Below are 20,749 nucleotides of genomic sequence, written 5' to 3'. Positions count from 1 at the left end.
ATGCGAAGGCATTTTGGAGCATGTCCTCTCTTAACACTTTCCCCCAAAAAACATGTTGTCTAATTGCAACAACTTATATTTATAAAGTTGCTTTTCCAAAATACTAATTTGTTCGGTGAGAGTACAAAATTTACCATAATTTCTCACCTTTCCATCGTGGCATTCTAGGACTTTTCATTCTCCAACCATGAATTCACCTGTGTAGGGCTCAAAAAATCATACCCACTTGATGCTTCCACCGTACTTTGTAAATCCACAATATTAGGCCGTCTTGTAAATCCAGTACCACCACGAACTTGCTGGGCCTCCCCCTGGGCCCCATTTTTAACAGCTTGTGCATCTCCTAAAGTCTGAAGCACCTGCTGTGTGACCTGCTGTGCAATTTGCTGAATGAGTAAGGATAAGTCAATGTTACTCCCCATGGGAGACTCAGCTGTATTGAAAATTATATCCTGTGAATCCCCGGCAGCCATAAATCCACTTCTGAACTACAACTAGTAATCACACAAAACGGAAATGAATCTTCCCGGCAAACTTCACCAAAATACTCAAAAATAAGCCATGCGCTCCAAAGGACCAGGACTCAATTTATCAAAAAAGTTTTGTTACAAGCTTCCAACAGCACAAATCCAACAAGGTAAGGTTAAGCGCTTTCATCAAGGAAATGACATCCTCAGAACCAAACCTAAACCTACAGCAGAGCATAATATAGTTTCAACCAACCACACCCCCATATATGCCCAACCAATACTATTAAAAATTGAATCTTCTTAAAAAATTACACTTTAAAAATCTACAACAAACCTACTAAAAATAACATAAAACCTAGCATAAATCAGCATATACATAGAGTCAAGAACTGCATAGTCAGGACAGGAGTGAAATTAATTATTTGGACATTAAATTATCCAGGATCTATGATAATAACATAGAGACAAGGATCTATAGGAAACCCACATATTGCAACTCTTTTCTATTTTTTTTTAAGTTGTCACCCGTACACCATAAAAAGGGGATAGTGAAAAACCTATTTATAAGGGTGTCACATTTAACATCAAATGATGAAGTGTGTAGAGAGGAGTTTGTTTTTCTTAAAACCATGTTTTGTAAGTGACTATCCCATTTCTTTTTTGGAAGAGATTATGGAGCAAACTTGGGCTGGTTGACATGACAAGTATGCACCCATTATTATTAAAAGCCACTACGAGAACAGGCAGAATATTGATTACAAAAATGAGATTATTAATTTGAGTTTGAATATGATTTTGGAATATTCTCTAGATTCTCAGGAAATTCAAAATATTATAAACAAAAATTGGCATATTATTGAGAGGGATGAAAGCTTAAGTAAATTTAGAGGGACAAACCCTGGTTTTGCCTTTAAAAGGAATAGAAATTTTAAAAATATCCTTGAGAATAAATTTGTTCAAAGAAATGGCAGCTTTCCAAAAAAACAGGGCTTGCGGAAACTGCAACCAATGTAGTAATATGGAAAAGAATTATGATGGATGGCTGTATGAAAAAATAAAGACCTTTGCTCTTGGGGGTAAATTCAATTGTACAGAAAGGGTGGTATATTTTGCTTTTTGTATAAGATGTCTGGCATATTATATTGGCAAAACTAACAATGCATTCGACAAAAGAGCATATCAGCATAATTATAGAATACAAAAGAAAGATAATACAAGTGCTTGGTCAGACATTCTTTAAAGTGTACAGGGTTTGAAAATCAAAGTCGTATTGTGGGGAATGGGAAAATAAGCTTTTAAACAGAGAAATGTTTTGGCATTTAAAATTTAATGCAACAGTTTTCCCTGGTTTAAACGAAAAATGATCAATAGTTAGTGAACTAAAAATGAGATTGCTTCAAATATGAGTGATCATAAGTCATTTTTTTAGCTTTTTATCTGTGCAACACTATGCAGTTCTTGAATCTATGTATATTCTGGTTTATGCTATGTTTTCTGTTATTTTTAGTAGGTTTGTTGTAGATTTTTAAAGTGTAATTTTTTAAGAAGATTCAATTTTTAATAGTATTGGTTTGGCGTATATGGGGGGGCGTGGTTTGTTGAAACTATATTACGCTCAGCGGTAGGTTTAGCGTTGGTTCTGATTATGTAATTTCCTTGACGAAAGCTCTTAACTTTACCTTGTTGGATTTGTGCTGCTAGAAGCTTGCATTAAAACTTTTTTGATAAATTGAGTCCTGGTCCTTTGGAGCTCCTAGCTTATTTTTGAGTATTTTGATGAAGTTTGCTGGGAAGATTAATTTCTGTTTTGTGTGATTTCTGAATAGATGTTCAAATAATTTTTTGTAAACGTTATTCCCAAGTGATCAGTGCCTCTTGTTCAGTGATATCATAAGCTACTATGTCAGATCAAAGTGCAGAATTCTGAGTGTAGCAGTCTGTACACCTCAGAGTGAAACTAGCTTGCTTGAGCACAAAACAATTCTAAATGTATATAGTTGAGAAACATGAGTAATCATGCAAACAATATAACATTTAAAATAACCATTCTTGCAGGGGTCAAGCTACCCTGCACCCAGCATACCCTCCTTGCATATTTATACTTGTACACAGATTACTCCAACTCAGATAAAGAAAGGCCATTAACAACAAAATAAATACATAAATAAATAAATAAAAAGAAAAACAATCTTTATTTACTAACTAACCATTAAATTCAGAATAAACAATTACATGTATACAGTGTGTCACTGCAATATATAGCAAGCAGTACAGTGAAATGCAAGAATACTTGTCAAATCAACAGAAGTAATTTGTCATCCAGCAAGTCAACTTAAAGTAATATATGAAATGCATGAGAATAATATGTACATCTGATGCTGAATACAGAATGGCATAAAAATCAAATGCTGAGCAGTTTTTAGTATAAAATACTGATCATTTGATTAACAATGACTGCTGCAAAAATATGTTAAGGACTGAATGGTGGTTAGTGAATATTTTAGAAGTGACCAGTGCAGAAAATCTGAAGAAGAATCAAGACCTGTGAGAGATCTCCACCGTATTTTCTTTAAGAAGAGACATATAAGATAGGGCTAGCGTGAACTGTGACCTCTTGTAAGACTAATGTTGGACAGGAAGAGAAGATATTCTGGAATCCTCAATGGAATTATCATTTAATTAATTTTAGACTATGAAAAGAACTGGATTGTTCAATGTTAAGTGGTTAAGACTATGACTGGATAAAGTGCAGAAATGCTTGAACATTAGCCATAAGAAGTACTTAGTAAAACATTTCTACGTTATACCATGACTTTATGGAAGGGAGATATTTTTATAGCCCCTGATTGCTTTATGGTTAATGGAATTATGAACTCTTTTACAAAAGCTGAAAGCTAAGCACACTATGTACTACAGAACCATTACTTTTTGAAGAACTATGCAGCAAGTACACTAAAGAATAATGCCATAATTATGGAGAATGTGCATAAATAAAAATAATTTAAGGTATTGTAAAAGGAGAATATAGGAATTATAGTTTTCTTTTTCTGGCTCCCATACACATTCTTGATCATCAGAAGCACACAGAAAAATAAAGAAAAATGATGTAATGCTGACTACTGCGTTCCACAGGATAATCTTGGTGGTGCATTTTTAAATGAGGTTTGGAACAGACCAATTTGCCAAGAGACATCTTCAATTTCGGTAGATAAATAGAGTAGTAGGAATTAAAAGGATAAGGTGAGGAAAGGGTGAAATAGGAATGAGGGATGATTGGGTGGAAATGATTTAAGGGTAGGGAGGGGCTTAAAGGTTTTTAGGCAAGTGTAACTTGAGTAAGGGTCACATTTTTGGCGTGAATTTGCAGTGGCAAGTATTATGTCCTTGACAACCAGTAGGTTCAGTGGAACAGGTCGGCCTCAGGGTGTTTAAAAGGGTAATGTTGGTAAGTGGTCAAAGTAGTCAAAGGCAGGTGAGGAGGATGGGGATAGCATGGTTGCTGGGTTACTAGTTATTATAATGGTGGTCAGAGTAGTTGGGTGTAAATTAATATACTGTTGTTTTATAGTTGGTTATACAAGTTCTTTTAAGTCATTGGGTGTTTGGAGGCAGTTTTTTTGTCTCTGAGCTCCACTGGAGTTGATGTCCCAGTTGGTGGATAAATGGAAATATTCAGCATTGGCATATTTATTTGTAGTGGTTTACTGTTTATTGCAGTCAGTCTTCTCGGTTAAAGAATTCCACAGTGGCTGGAAGTGCTTGGTAGTGGTGTACATGCGGTGCGGTGATAACACAAGTATTCTACCCACCTCTTGATAAAGGTACCTCCTTTTAAGTCTTGGAAATTCTGTACTGCATAGTAGATGGGAGGGTATGTGACATTCAACCAGGATTTACTTTTTGGAAGATATATATTACCGTATATATTTGGGTAGTGCTGGAATGCTTGAGCTGTGCTATGTGACCTTCTGGTTTGGAAATTACTGGCGTGTGTTCCCCTTTCTGCTTGTCCATTTTGAGTTGTCAGAGGTGGTGGTTGAGCTCCATTGGGGGCAGTCATTTGTGACGCTTTCTGTGCTATTTTTATCAGGGGTGGCCAGTAACAGCTTTTCGAGGGCTCTGAGTGAGTTAGCTAACAGTTAACCTTGTGCATGAGCAGGGTGGAGTTAACATTCAGAGCTATGCACTTTTATCAGGCTGGTGGGAAGAGAAGAAAGGCAGGCTTGCCCTCTTCTTTTCCCTCTTTGGTGGTGGTTGTTCAATTCAATAAGTTGGGAAAGGCAAGTGAGCGGTTGTGCTGCTTGATAAGTAAATAAACCAAGTGGAGGTAAGCTGCTTATTTGGTTGAAGGTAATTCAATAAATGGTAACTGAAGTTAGTGGTACACTGCTTAATAAGTAAGCAAGTGGAGGTATGGACCCTGCTTACTGATCAGGATGAGTGGGAACGCTGTCCTATGTTAATATTACATGGATGTTATTTTCACCTCTACCATGTTTTGGTTGCAATTTATGAATATTGGTTAACAATCATGATTAGGGAAGTTTAATAAAGGTCATCAAATGTCATTCAATGTGTGATGTTTTTATTGAAGGGGACCGGGACAAATGATGTTTGGAACAGTCCAATTTGTCCTGAGACATCTTCAATTTGGGTAGATAAATAGAGTAGTAGGAATTAGGAGGATAAGGGGAGGATAGGGTTAAATAGGAATGAGGGATGATTGGAAGAAAATTAGGTAAGGGTAGGGAGTTGCTTAAAGGGTTTTAGGCAAGTGCAACTGGAGTAGGAGTCACATTTTTGCCATGAACTTGCTACATGCCATCCCACCCTTTTTAGTGGGAATTGTGGTTATTTTTCAGTTAATTCACTTACTTTGGGAGATTTCTCTCTTCTTTGAGTTGTTATGACAGTGAAGTTGCATATACAGGTTTACTGGGGTGTGGGGGACTTGCCCCCCACAGCAGATGGTAAAGGTATGGCCTGTCACCCTGCAGAAATCAATTAAAATTGTTTATTTTCCTATTCTTAATTTGTGGTATTTTTATTTATTTTTTCATCCTTAAGGAAGTCAGTGTTGTACACCAGAACCATTATTGTTTAAACAATTAGTGTGTAGGGTTTACAGAGTGAATGATTATTTAAGTGAATTCAAAAGTCTGCATTAAATATTGCTATTCGTAGGTTAAAACATTGTTTTGTTGCTAGGTAATACCTCATATAGTACATATTAAAAAAATGTCCTCAAGCATTTTAAATGGGTAAAACAATGAATGTAGAAATCATAGAGCAAAGAATTTTTTTTCTGCTAGTGTGTATGTGGATTGTAAAGTTCTGAAAGTAAGAGCATGTGAAGCAGTCATGTCGTTTTATTAAAATTAATGTTTTGTTACAAGCTTCCAACAGCACAAATCCAACAAGGTAAGGTTAAGCGCTTTCGTCAAGGAAATGACATCATCAGAACCAAACCTAAACCTACAGCAGAGCATAATATAGTTTCAACCAACCACGCACCCCATATATGCCCAACCAATACTATTAAAAATTGAATCTTCTTAAAAAATTACACTTTAAAAATCTACAACAAATGCTTGACGAAAGCTCTTAACTTTACCTTGTTGGATTTGTGCTGTTAGAAGCTTGTATTAAAACTTTTTGATAAATTGAGTCCTGGTCCTTTGGAGCTCCTGGCTTATTTTTGAGTATTTTGGTGAAGTTTGCTGGGAAGTTTCATTTCCGTTTTGTGTGATTTCTGAATAGATGTTCAAATTATTTTTTGTAAACGTTATTCCCAAGTGATCAGTGACTCTTGTTCAGTGATATCATAAGGTATCATATAAGAAATAATCACATATCTAACTGCTTAGAACAATACATTTGGCAAAAGTGATGCACCTAAGTATGCATGTACTGAGTACCTTCAAGTAATACAATTAGAAAAAAGTCTTACTTCAGTACCTAACGTACCTTGCAACTGAATGAAAAAATATCATACTGTTTTTTTATATTAGGCAATGTTTCTTCATTTTGAACTATTTGGTCAGTTAAGGGGCTGCACATCAGAATATTTCATTGTGTCATGGATAGTAATCTCTGGCCTCTGAGACAAAAATATAATTTGCACAGTGGCGAGAGTTAAATGGCAGCAGTGTTCATTTACAGAGCAGGATACTCACAGTAATCTTTTAATTTTTAACATTTCTTATTAGTGTTTCATTGAATAGCTGTGTATTACTACTTTAAAGTTGTAGGTGACTACTACCTGTAACAATGGTAATGCATAAACCATTAATGGTGTTAATGACTGAAGTCCAATATTATGCTATGCAGCTTTATTTCAGCATTTCCATGAGTCTGATAAATTCTAACTAGTGTATGAATGACAGTGGCCATGGATACTTGCTGTGGCACAATATTCTGCATCAGTGTAATCATGGCAGTATTCCTACTCTGTACCACTTCCATGCACTTCCATAAATCCTTGTGTATGCCAAAGTGGACTCTTACTGTTTTCAGCTGACTCCTGTGCAGCGCTTTGAACTCTAGCAATGTCATGGCACATTTGTTGATGGGCAGCCAATGCTTTATGTTTTCCTGTGGTAGCTTTGACAAATTTCTGGTGCTTGGTGTTCCTTTGTAAAACTGTCAATGTAGACACTGTTACCTATGAATTTCTGCCATCATCAGGAAATCTGGGTTTGGAGATACTGGTGTAGAGATTGTTGGGTTTCCATTGTACAAATGTAAGTGTAATGTCATTATGTGTTTGACTTTGTGATGCATTATCACTTCCTGCAGAATTACTAACATTGTGAGATGCGAGATCCTGCCATTAAACCTGAGGGCTGTGTACCACTTTCCTGAGGTGGCCTCATAAATCTAACTATGTTATCATCATCATCATCATCATCATCATCATCATCATCATCATCATCATCATCATCATCTTCAACTGCCATTTTACTGCTTATATCTTCCAAATTTATTGGAATGGTGGAACTGTTCATTTCCACTGCTAATTCTGTAAAAAAAATTTGCAAACATTGTCGGTAAAGAAGTAGATACACTTACTAAGGAGGTGTGGGGGACACTTACCAAGCACACTGCCTTTGTTGTCATACTGTGCAGATGTGGAGGCTTCACCTATTAATACTAATTGCCATATGTCTAGTGTAATCATTCCATGTCAACACTCAATTCTCTAAGTAAATGTATGTTACTGTTTTTAAACCAACTTTTCTGAGCAGATGGATGTTGTTACTGAAGCACATATTGGTAATGGCCAGTGTCCATATCCCTTCAGATTATTTCATTTCCATCATTGTCTGTGTTACAGACATTCCAATGAAACTTTTGGAGGTTCCTTACAGAACTGGTAGGATCAATTGTATTTTACCTCATCTTGTCTCTAGCATGTCCTGAAATATCATCTGCCCTCTTCTTGCTGTGTGTTAATGCATGGTTCCTTCCACCAATTACATTAAAGTTCAATAGTATTGTATTACTTCTGTATACATTTGTAAACAATCCCCTTACAGGCTTACAGTTATTAAGCATAAACTTATCAAAAGGCACATTATTATTGTGAAGTATGTGTACTGCATTCATCCATAACGGTATTGTTTTGTTTCATGAAGATTTAATTAAATGGAAGTGAAAACTCCTTTCAATTGTTACATTTTTATGTGTGCACACAGCTTCTGATTTTACTTCTGCTCTGCCTGAAGAAAATTCACAGACTTACATGAAACATATCAGAAATGTTAAAGAAAAATGTGAAACACAGAGTATAACAGTATAACCTAGAATGAAAGATTACAGACACCACCACTCTGCTGAACAGGCAAGGTAAGTACACATATACAAGTATAACAATTTGAAGGAAGATGCAGTCCTACTATTTATAACTTGCATTAAAGGAAGTATTGACATATTATGAAAATTAAGATATGAATTAATGTTTAAACAAACATATACTAAGCAACTACAAGGGTAAATGAAATGCCTTGCAGAGTATTAGTAAAGATGTCAGAAATATTAAGAGAAAAAAGTGAAATACAGGAAAACAACAGTGGTCTTTTGTCTTCTGTATCTAACCTCATTTTTCTTATTTTAAATATGTATTCCTTTGCTTTTCTCTATCTTCTTTCTCTCCCATTTCTCATCATTTTTTTACAGATCCAAATTCCTCAAGAACAGCCCAGCTGCATACTTCCATGTTAAAGAATGTTCAACCTCAACTCATCCAGGGATATCGTCACAGTACTTGAGAGGTGGCACTGGTCCTGTAGGCACCCTGTCATGTGCAGCCTAGAAAACCTCACAGTCCTGGGGTTTGGGACTTGGTTGAGGAAGGGGTGGAAGAAGCAGGTCATGAACAGATGGCTTCAGCCAATCAAAGCTTCTCTTTCTAAGGGTGGAAGACTTTCTGCCTTAGTCAGTGCTGACCACAGTGCCATTACAAGCCCATGTCTCTCAATATCAGTTTCATCCACTGAAACACCATCTGGCAGTGGGAAGCATTTGAGGCCTTATGGACTGGGGACTGTTGTTGGGGATGCCTTAAGGACTGAGGACTGTTGATGGGAAGTCATTATGGACTGGGCACTGTTGTTGGGGAAGCCTTATTGAATGGGACGGTTGTTGGGTACCACTCCTCTCTACCTCATTCATTCCCTTATCCTCTCTCCTACACCCTCATACTAAGTTACCACCCACTCTACAGTCTTATATAAAATAATTTTGAAAAAATAGGGTCTATCACCAGGCAAAAACATAGTACCCCTCATCTCCAACTTCCTCCAACACAAACATCTTGATGTTTTTCTCCTGTGTTTCCCTCTTTGTTGCCTCCCACTTTTTCAAACTTTCCAGCTATAAAAAAAACAACAGGGTGTCCATATAAAGATATCCCTATATAGAGGACTGGCTTTAGCAAATTTTAGTCCAGTTTGGACCATTTTCTTTGGGCTACTGAGTTGAATGTCTGCCTACTGTCCCAGCCCCCTTCCAGCTGTGAGATTCCTTGACTTAACACCCACTCTACATGTTAAAACAGAAGTATACTACAGGATTGATAGATTATGCTCAGCTCCAGTATTTCCTATAGTTTTCCCCACTATCTGCTTAACTCACTCAAACAAACTATAGAGGGTTTGTTTGATGAGCCACTGAGACCCTTTGTCTACATGATGTTTCATTCTGTAGATGAACCCTGGCTATGCAGGGGACATGTCCCCAGACTCCTATAGTACTGCCCATATCTCACAAATCTGGGTAGAAGGGTAGCAGTGCACTTCCCTCTTGTTTCCACTCACCCTTTTTTGAACTCTTTTCTGTCTCCCTCTTTTCCATTTTTCCCCTCATTTGACTCATGCCTTACTCTTCATACCACATGCCAATCGTACATACTGTAACTACATTGTTATTTATATGTTATTTTCAAAATGAAGACTTTATATTTTATGATGTTATAACAGTGTATATGTGCTTTTCTTACTAATTTTACTGACCAAAACCTTGTATCTTGCCTATTTATTATTATGTTTATTTATGCTAATTTTATCTATCTTAATTTAATACATCCGTGCTTGCCTGTTTTTACATTACTACTGCTGCAATGATATTTATTAATGTTTGTTTCTTTGTATTTCCACAGTGCTAAAACTGAAAATGGTCTAAGTGGATAAGTACTCCACCTTGGTTAACAAACTGTAAATTAACAAATAATAATAATAATAATAATAATAATAATAATAATAATAATAAATATTTGTAACTTAAGCACTCTCGACATTCCAGCTTGTGAGGTGCTGCGCACAGCACCAAACATTCCATGCCACTAAAAAGAAAGTTGATTTTGAAACATAAAAGCTGATAAAATCATCTGAGTAATCACTATCGTCAGCTGTTGCTTTCCATATAAATGTTTCGTCTCCCAAGCCCCTGCTTAAACTTATCAGAACATGTCAGAGATTTGGGTTGCATAGCTAGGCTTGAAAAGGCTATTGCAGTTGTTAGTCTGAACCTATGTCCGTATCTTAGGATGCCAGAAGGTACTGAATAGATGAGTCAGCGTGGTTATGCTTAAGGAGTAAGAAGACTTGAGGGGGCCAAAAAGAGCATGAATAATTTTTAACCTCCATTATACATTCTCATCTCATATTACATGTTTCTTTATCTCTGAGCTTTAAATAAGCACTTGTACCTGCTCTGAATGAATGTAATTTTTTACCAAGTCAATTTTCATACCTTGTTATAGTGTGTTTCCACAAAACCACATAAAACTGTTTAACTTCCTCAGAATATTCAACAATAATCTTAATAATGTCAGGTCTCTCCTCAGCAACAGCATTGTACACACACCACCTGACTTAATAACGTTTTCTGAAAGTTTAATGCTATTGTGATGACCCACCACTGGACCAGTAATCAAGGAGCCTCAGTCCTCACCACTGGTAACAGTGGGGGGATGTACACTGGGAGGATGACAGGCATACACACAGTATTTCCAGATGCAGCATTCGGGTTCCTATTACCTGATCGAAAGTTTAGATTAGAGAATACCTAAATGTCGAACTGGTAATAGCAAAAGCAAAAAAACACAAATGGCCGATTTAACACGGGGAAAGAATTCCCTTGGCTGTTATGTGGATTTTGCCCCTTTCCCCATTGTAGAGCGATCTCGGAATTCGTATATTTAGTTAGGGGGGTGTTGGGGTGAAGCTCCCCCCCACTTCATTTTGATTTAATTTTTATTTATTTATTTATTTATTTATTTTTTGCAGCCAAGGGAATTCATTCCCTACGTTAAATTGGCCTTTTGTTTTTTTAATTTTTCGATATTACAAGTTTGATGTTTAGGTATTCACTAACCTAAACATCCGATTGGGTAATATAGATGCCAGCACTTTATATCAAGTGCAGTTTTTCTTAAGAGCACACAGAGACCACAGTCAGTCTGGGGCTAGTTTTGCCTTCTTTCTCCAAATCTCCAGTAAGTCTCCCCACCGGCACAGTTATAGAGTAGAGATCTCAGCTGAGTGGACAAGCCAGGACCTTCATCACCCTCTCTGTCCAACCAGTGTTTTGTGTCCCTGATCAAGTAGCTGACACACACACAAACACTTTGAGGTTTGATTTACACACACACACACACACACACACACACACACACACACACACACACACACCTGGCAAAGGCTGGCACAGATTGCTAGCTATGCCCCCTTTTGCTCAGACTATAAGGTAGTTATCACTGCCACCAGTCAACTCCTTATCAGCTACTTTAAGGCCCTTAGCAATGGATGTCCAATCTCACTGTGTACTATTAATATTAATACAAATGGTACTTTGAGCAAGAGAAAGGCTATTATGCATGGCCCACAGTGTCACGAAATAAATATGCAAGTACTCTCAAAACTTAAATATGTCTCACAAAGATCAACCAGAATGAAACGTTTAAATATATTTAATAATAAATAAAAGAACAAGAAAATACTCAGTATATATTCACAGTGACATTAGAGTTCAAATTGATGACTGAATCTAAGAGAATTACTATATGCTAGTTAACTTACTTAAGAGCAAGGCAGATGTGGTGAATGGATCTTCTATCTGGTGCTATCATGTCAAAGACAGCATACAGAATGCTCTGTCTCAGACAGTTCTCAAATTAATATCTGAAATATTACTGCTGGGATAGCTTGCAGAATGACATAATTTCTTGTCATCTGACTCTATCCCAGGTGAAACCCCCACTGCTGAAAGCTAGCAAAATTTAGCATCTACCTGTAAAAATGCATAGACCTTAGATCTTTGACAGATGCTGGATGTCATAAAACAATTATATCCCTTCACATTTCAAGATCAGTAATTATTTCACCTTAGAGACAATACAGAAAGCTTCCTAGTTTTAGACATCGTGTCTCCTTGCATTGAAACTGAAAGATATCATCGTTTATTGCATAGCAATAAAATTATTTAATTTCAGCTATTTTTCTGAAGTTAACCTCCTGTATTCCAGTTTCCACTTTTAAAATATATACATTTAAACAATTAGGATAGTGCATGTACATATCTGTTCTCTTCCAGCAGGACACAATGTGAATACATCTTTAAGCTCAGTACTTTACAAAATACATTTTTAACTCACACATCTGTACAGACAAGTTTGATATACACATAACATACAGTTCTAATACAGTTGTAACACGGGCATCTTATATAAATCATGTTGACATTCACAAATGACACATAATTATTTACAAAATTCACAGACAGCTGTGCTGACAGTATCTCACTTTGTCATGCCCCCCGCCCTCGAAGACACAAGTTAGTTTTTCAAGTGACCCTTGAGTAACGTTATTTGAAAGGGATGAGCCTATCTGGGAATACATTACCTCATACCCTGTCTTGATATCCCAGCTGCCTTTGCATTACTGCCCCCACTATAGTGTTGCACTGTCATATCATATGCCTGTAACCCTATGCTCCACCATAGTAACTTGGTATTTCGCTAGCTGGATCCCTGTAGCCATAGATCCCTCTCAGACTCCTCCTGTATTCTACTGCAAATAGTTAGCACAACGGCCTCCCTATCATGATAAGGTTTCATGGTGTTAACATGGTACAATTTGTGTCCCTGACTAGCAGATCTGCCATGTAGTTAACAGCACTGACCTTCCTAACCACTTTGATGGATCCCTCCCAAGCTGCCTACAGCCTGTTGTGTCTGACAGGAATGAGAACAAAAACCTGCTGTTCTACAGCATACTCTCTATCTCATCCATTCTTGTCATACCAGACCTTTTTCTGCTGTTGGACTTCTGTCAGGTTCTTCTGGGCCAAGCTCATGAGATTTAGGACATATGCCACATACTTCTTGTGGGATTCACACTCACCCTCCCACTCATCACAAATCAAATCTAGATATCACCTCACCTATGCCCATACAGCAACTCAAAGTAAAAAAAAACAGTGGATTCCTGGGGCACCTCTCTGTAAGCAAACAACAGATGGGGCAACTATTTGTCCCAATCTCTCTTAAACTGGTCTGCCATTGCCTGTAGCATGGTCTTTATTGTAGAGTTAAACCTCTCCACAAGACCATTAGTCTAGGGAGGGTTTGGGGTGGTCTTTAGGTGCTTCACCTCACTGTGCTCCCTCAGGCAAGCCAGTAGGCCTGACATGAAATTGGCACCTCTGTCAAACAGTATTTCTTTTGGAAACCTTCCCTGCTGAAAATCTCTAACAAAGCATTTGACACCTTTTCTGCCTCAATGGAGGACAGGGCCACTACCTCAGAGTATCTAGTAGCATACTCTACTACCACTAGGATATACTTCTTCCCTATGGAACTTAGGGTTCATTGTTCAGCAACCACATTTTACTTAACTTGGTCTTTTGTTTCCTTGCCGACAAATGTGGCAAGTACAGCAGCAATACCCTCCACAAGCAATGCACCACCAAGAGTGCTTCCATCTGTGTATGAATTTTTGGATATACAACCTAACCCTGTGTTTAATGAACTGGATACAGAATTTCATACAATGGATACTCCAACATGTGGTATGGATTCTTTCCTTAACTATAAGGAGAAGGTCATAAACTTTGAAAACAAAGTTAAACTGTTCAAGAGCCAGCAATGGCAGCATCTGTATTTTAATGTTTATTTACAGAAAATAATTGTTCCCAGAGGCTTGTGGATCTTAAATGCTCCAGTTTATAGAGACAAATACCCAGGCCTGCTCAGACACTGGCAACTGATTAACCTGAGTTGGATCTTTAACTATATAGAACTCATGAATGCTTTTTTTTAAACCAGTTTCAATAGATTTACAAGAAGTTGAACATTTTTATACAGAATAAATTGGTGACATTCAACAGAACACTCACTGAAATCTGCTATATGAGACCATGGATGGGATTACTGCCTTTAGATTGATAGAGATGAAAAAACGTAAACTGATTTGTGATATGAATGACTTTAAGAAAGGGCAGGTATTTGTATGGAATAGAATGAAACAGCATTTAGTTGAATCTCTGACTGACACACTTCCTGAGAAACTGGCTACATTCTCACAAGCTAACCAAGCCTCTGCACAGTAAGTAGCCAATGCACTTCCGGTCTCCTTGAACCACTCTACAATTCAACCTGATTCAAATCAAGGTCTTCCATGAATAGATGCCAGCTCTGTGCAGGCACTGGATCCAGTGGATTTTCCCACGCAAAATGGACAACCGTTTGTCATAATATCCAAGCCTCAGTGGAGCAAGAGCTACAGTAACAACACAAATGGGAAGAAAGTAAATCCCAGACCTGTGACATGCAGCCAAGAACAGCACTAAATAATGATGAACAGGTTTGCAACTTATCTGACTATGAGCTATCACGTATAGAATATTCTGTTTTGAGCCAAGGTCTTACCTTTATTCCTCAGACTAGAATGGATATGGCCCAAGTTCTTACCAAACTAAAATACCTCATGTGCACTTTGAATCTGAAACTGTTATTTTGGTCTAACAATGTGTATCAGCATGCACCACACACAAGAAGCAGCACATTCATTCCTCCAAACAATGCTATTATTTAAACATTTGAAAGGGTGGTGGAAAAAGAAATTTATGATTTATATAAGCATAAAACTAAACAATATTTCCCCAACCTGATGCCTGAACAAATGGAATCTATCAAATTGCTGCAGAATAATGAATCCATTATAATAAAAGGAGCAGACAAAGGTGGAGGCATCGTGGGTTCTTAATAGTACATACTACATGGACACTGTGTTACAGATTTCTAGAATGAATATCAGCACATCATCAGGGTTTATAATGATGCTATTCAGCTTTTATACACAAACAATTGCATTAATGACAAGATGCTGCAATATTTCACCTTTTCTAGAATGCCATTTATTTATGGAATTACAAGATTCATAATCCATTGGTAGCACCTCCCATGAGACCCATAGTTTCTGCTCATGGATGGATTACAGAGGCAATATCTAAGTTTTTGGACAACCAACTTAAAACAGATTTGTATAAGGTGAATACTTTTGTAAAAGATCCAGATGACTTTCTCTTTCAACTATCCCAATGATCTGCGAACAAGGCACTGTATGAATATTTACTAGTAACACTTGATGCGGATTCATTATTCACTAAAATACCGTATGAAATTGGGGTACATTTAATATCCCAATACATGCATGACTAAACAAACTATACACAAACTGATATAGAGTTGCTATTTGAACTTTTGAATATGGTAATTAAGAGCAATGTATTTCTTTTCTATAAGCAACTTCACATCAAAGAAAAAGATGTAGCCATGGGCACTCCCATTGCTAACACCTATGCCAACATAGTAATGCTGGTATTGGAAAATGAATACGTCTTGAATAATAACCCATTCAAGGAGCATGTAGTCTTTTGAAAATCGTTTGTGGATAATCTTTTTATTATTTGGCATGAGATGCAACATCCTTAGAGGACTTCCATAGACATATTTCAGCAACTACACAATTTCTCAGCTTCAGAAAAAAAAGTTCTAGTCAAGAAATCAATTTCTTAAACCTCAAATTAAAAATCAACCAAGAAGACAAAACTGAGACTAGTTTGTACAAAAAGCCAGTTAAAAGGAACAGTTATTTACATCACGCAAGCAGCATCCTCCACATATGTTTAAATATATCTTGAAAACCCAAATGTTGTGAGTTGCCAAACTGAATATATTAAATACTATTATGATAGAACAACTTAATACTACCACCTCTGATTTCATCAGAAGAGGTAATCAAGAATCACAGGTGAGCGACATACAGCAAGAAATCATTGCAGCTCACAACAATGAAGTAAGATTTCTATTTCATATTAATGAATATACACAACATATGGCACAGAGTAATCACAAGATTTGATGCATGTTAACTTACAACTGCAATACTTTAGCAGTAAAGCAAATCATTGCTGAATATTGGCCAGTTCTAAATGAAATATGGCAACTAAGAGACTCCATCTCTACCATTCCTAATTTTGGCTACAGAAGAGCAGCCAACAAGTTTTTCAAGTTCAAGAAAAGGTACCTATTAATGTAATAATTGTACCTATTGTCAGCATATAGACACCAACAAGATTATTAAAGATCCTGTATTTAACAGAGAGTTCTTCATACAAGTGTATGGGAATTGTGACTCCAGGAATGTGGTATACATGGCTAGATGCACACAATGTCCAGCATTTTATATAGGCATGACCAACAGGAAGCTTAAGGAAAGTATCAGTATCCATATTTCTAATATTAACAAACAAGTATATACTAACACCTTATACAGGCATATTTTAAACACAGGCAAGTCACATAATGTCAGTTTTTTAATTGTATGCACTGCATATTAACCAATACATGAATGAAGTTTAAAACACTTAACTGAGCTGCAAAAAATGAAATGGATCTTATGTTTCAATGCATACACTGCACCGAGTCTTAATGAATCTTTCACTTTATGAATGCTTCATGATCTACAAGTAGAGGTGCATCTACCTATAAAAATACATAGACCTCAGAACATTGGCAGATGCTGGGAGTCATAAAACTATTACGTCCCTTCACATTTCAAGACTAGTAATTATTTCACCATAGAGACAAGACAGAAATTTCCCTAGTTTTAGACATTGTATCTTCTTGCTGCATTGAAGCTGAAAGACATAATTTTTTATTGCATAGCCATAAAGTAATTTCATTTCATGTATTTTTCCTGAAGTTAACCTCCTGTATTCCAGTTTCCACTGTTAAAATATATACATTTAAACAGTTACAATAGATTATGCACATTTCTGTTCTCTTTCAGCAGGGGACACTGTGGATACATCTTTAAGCTCTTTACTTTACAAAATACCTTTTTTAACATACATGTCTGTACAAACATATCTGATATACACATAACATACAGTTCTAATACAGTAGTAATGCAAGCATCTTATATAAATCATTGGCATTCACAAATGATACATAAGTATTTACAAAAATCCAGATATCTGTGCTGGCAGTATCTCCCTTTTTCACAGTTATTAATTTAATTATTTGTTAAAGTGGGTAAATGCACTAATACATGCCATTATTTCAAACTATATCCCAGGTCAGAAGAGCAATAGTAAGGTTCACATGCAGGGATAATTTAGGGTAGTCGGTAAGCATCTTGATTTGTCAGGTTGGAGGAAATCTAAATAACTTAAGAAAACCTGCATGGGTGTAGGAGTAACATGCAAAAGTCATACAATTAGTTCAGCTTTCTATAATATACTTCCTCCAAAACTCCTCTGTAATTCATTCCAACCATTTGAACAAAGGGAAGCCAACCACTGGTAAAATAGACCAAACCACAAAAAAACAGTGTGTAGAGGAAACTGGCCACCAATGAATATCCAAAATTGTTCAAAGCAGCTTTATTGTCAGCAATACAAATTAACGAAGGCAATTCCAAATGGATACGTTTTCGTCACCATTGTGACTTCTTTAGATACAATAAAATAAATGATCTCAAGAACTTTTATACATGATTTGTATACCAATGATTCAATTATACAAATTGACTATTTAATTAAGATTTAAAGGAGCAATACCCCCAATGTATAAAAGCTGGAGTTTCACTTAAAATCTATTATGGAATAAAATACATACTGTATGGTAAAACCATAAAAATAAAATAAAATAAACATGATTATATTTATATCTTGTTTATATTTATTAAAACATAAAAATTGATACAACCTCTTTATACGGAGCAAGCTTTTAACTTTAACAATGGCTTAATTGATATATATTCATTTAAGCCTGGCTCCGTATAAGATTCCAGCAATATCTGCCAGTAGGTTTCCCTGTGTGCTAATCTGATATCCCAAGGTCCACCCCTATGATCCTGGACTATGGTTTCTAATACAAAAAACTAGAATCTAGCTGTAGGGCATGCCATAAGATGTCTATAAAGGGCATTCTTAACATTGTGTTTTTGTATCTCATAGGTATGCTCGTATATCCGTCTCTTAAGTGTACGCTCCGTTTTGCCCACGTAGAAAGCAGGGCATGTCAAACAAATAGCCAAATACACCACCCCTTGACTGTTGCAATTGAAAAACCTGGTGGACTTAATTAGTTTATTTCTGGCTGTAAGAAAAAATGCTTTTTGATGTACTATATATTGACATTGTGTACACGAACCACATCTATAGGTGCCTGTGCGTTTGCTGGAATTATTATATGGCTGATGGTTTTGTTCCAGCAAGTTTTTTATATTTCTGCCTCTCTTAAACACAGTCTTAACCCTTTTATTGCTAAGGTTTTCCAAGTCCGTGATATCTTTAAAATGATCCCATTCACTTTGTATAATGTTCCTAATAACTCCTGAGTTAGCACTATACTCAGTGATAAAGGCTTTGTTAAAGTCAGGTATAGAATCAGGCATATCAATAGTACAAGGGCTGTCCCCTAAAGCTAAAAGGGGCTTGTACCGGCCATTTCTTTCTGAATCCACCTCCTCCTTGATATGAGAGATGAATTCATAGGGATAACCCCTCTCCTGAAACATCTGAAATAACTTGTCGCTTTGTAATTTGTAATCATCTTCTTCTGCTGTCATGCATGATAGTCTCACTAGTTGTCCTTTCACTATACCCTTCTTTTGCTATAGTGGATGACTGCTATTGAAATGTATATAACTGTTGGAAAAGGTAGGTTTCCTATAGATGTTAGATATAAATTTTCCTGATTGAACACTGAGGGAAACATCTAGGTATTCTACCTTTCCTTTTTGTACTTGATGTGTGAATGTTAAAAAAGAAGTTGTAGAGGCCAGATATTCCATAAATGGATAAATAGTATCATCGGGGCCTGTCCAGAAAATACAGATGTAATCCAAGAATCGGTAGTAAGCCACCCAGTATTTCTTGAATTCGCTGTTAAATACATACTTGTTTTCCCAGACAGATAAAATGATGTCTGCATATGTGGGGGCACAATTGGCCCCCATTGCTGCCCCCGTGATTTGCTTGTAATATTCTCCTGAAAAGTATAGGAAATTGTTATTTAAAACCAGATCCATTAATTCTAAAATAAGAAAGATGTCATTGGTATTAGCCTTAGGACAAGGTGTTAAGGCTTCCTCCAGCCATAAAAGTCCTATTTCATGTGGTATGATGGAAAACAGGTCCACTACATCTACTGTTAAAAATTTTAAATTAGGAACTAGTAAATTAGGAGTAATTTTCCTAAGGAATTCCCAAGAATCCTTCAATAAATGATTAGCCTTGGGCCAGAGTTTCTTGAACTTCCAATCAATAAATTTGGAAAGAGGTGAAATTTTAGAACCCTGTGCTGCCATGATGGGTCTAAGGGGGGGGTCGTGACTATCCTTATGTACCTTGGGTACCCTGAATATAGGAGGCACTCTAGGGTACAGATTGTCCAAGTAGGTATAAATGCTATAATCAATGACATTTTGGTCAAACAAATCTTTGATGGCAATATTGATTTTCATATAAGCAATATTGATCTCGTAAGGGATACAACAGTATACCTAAGGTCATTGTTTAAGAGAGCATGCATTTTGCCATCATATATGATTTTATCCATAATCACCGTCCCTCCCCTCTTATCAGGCTCCATTACTCTGATATTGGGATTATGTCCTAGTTCATTTAACAAAGATCTTTCTGGTGTAGTCAGATTGAATTGGAAACCATTGTTTCTGAAACTCTTTCTTATTTTTGATTCTATCCTATTCTCCAGGTTTCTAAGCTGTGGGTGTAAGGGGGGATTGTAAGTGCTGGACCTCTGGAGAGACGTAAAAGGTACCTGGTTAGATGGCCCTAATAAATTTTCTAAATTGAGCTTTCTGATGAAGAGTTTCACCTCCATAAGGACATTAGTAATATTACTATTTCTCCGGGGTATATATTTGAACCCTTTAGTAAAGAGGTCAAAGAAAGTATCAGTAATAACTAAACTGCTGTAGTTGTAAATGGAATACCCTTCTCTAGTATACACCGGGCTATTGTCTAAATAGTGCACTGATGATGTACCTGGTATTCCCGTGTCTCCTATAGAATTAGATTCTGATGTTAGTTCCTGTAAGAGACTCCCCTCCCCCTCCCCCTGTGGGGGTGATGAACCGGGGAAAAATGGTTGTCATTACTGGAATTACGCTGATTGCGTATTCTTTCTGATCTCCTAGGAAGAAACTCTGTCTCATAATCAAATCTCCTATCACTTTCAATTTCTT

The sequence above is a fragment of the Protopterus annectens genome, chromosome 5.part1 (genome assembly GCF_019279795.1).
Source record: "Protopterus annectens isolate FY-2018-M chromosome 5.part1, PAN1.0, whole genome shotgun sequence".
NCBI classification, from domain to species: domain Eukaryota; kingdom Metazoa; phylum Chordata; order Ceratodontiformes; family Protopteridae; genus Protopterus; species Protopterus annectens.
The sequence above is the reverse complement of the archived record's forward strand: the minus strand, read 5'-3'. Positions refer to the sequence as shown.